This window comes from Octodon degus, unplaced genomic scaffold, assembly GCF_000260255.1.
Source record: "Octodon degus isolate 3935 unplaced genomic scaffold, OctDeg1.0 scaffold00017, whole genome shotgun sequence".
Taxonomy (NCBI): domain Eukaryota; kingdom Metazoa; phylum Chordata; class Mammalia; order Rodentia; family Octodontidae; genus Octodon; species Octodon degus.
The window spans coordinates 1,446,302-1,446,837 of NW_004524593.1; positions in this window are offsets into that span (position 1 = coordinate 1,446,302).

A 536-nucleotide genomic window follows, 5' to 3' on the forward strand; every position below is an offset into this window, starting at 1 on the left:
CCTCTGTGTAGGCATGTATGTCAGATACGTAAGGTTAGTACGATTTCAAATACACATTTTGTTCACCTTTTAAGTTAAATAAAATTTTAAACTACGAAAAAAAAAAAAAAAAGAAAGAAAGAAAGGAAAAAATGTATTCCTTAGAAGTGCAACCAGTAAGATTATCTCTAAAAAGAAAGGAGAAATAATAGTTTTCTTGGACAAGTAGAAATGGGCTATCACCAACAGAACTTTTTTGCAAGGAATATGTATTTTAAAAATTTCTTGAGACTGGGCATGGTGGTGTGTGCCTGTAATCCCAGCTCTTGGGAGGCTTTAAATAGGCAGATAACTACAAGTCTGATGTAGTAGTGAGACCCTGAATGCCCTGTAGGCCCTTCCCTAAAATACAAAAAGAAAAAGAAAAAAAATTTTCAAGGGGAAGAAAAATTATATGGATCAGAAACATAGATCACAGAAACATGGATGCTAATGAAATAGAAGAAGATTATCCAAGGAGTCTTACGTAAAAGTAAAAAGAAAATATTTATTTATTT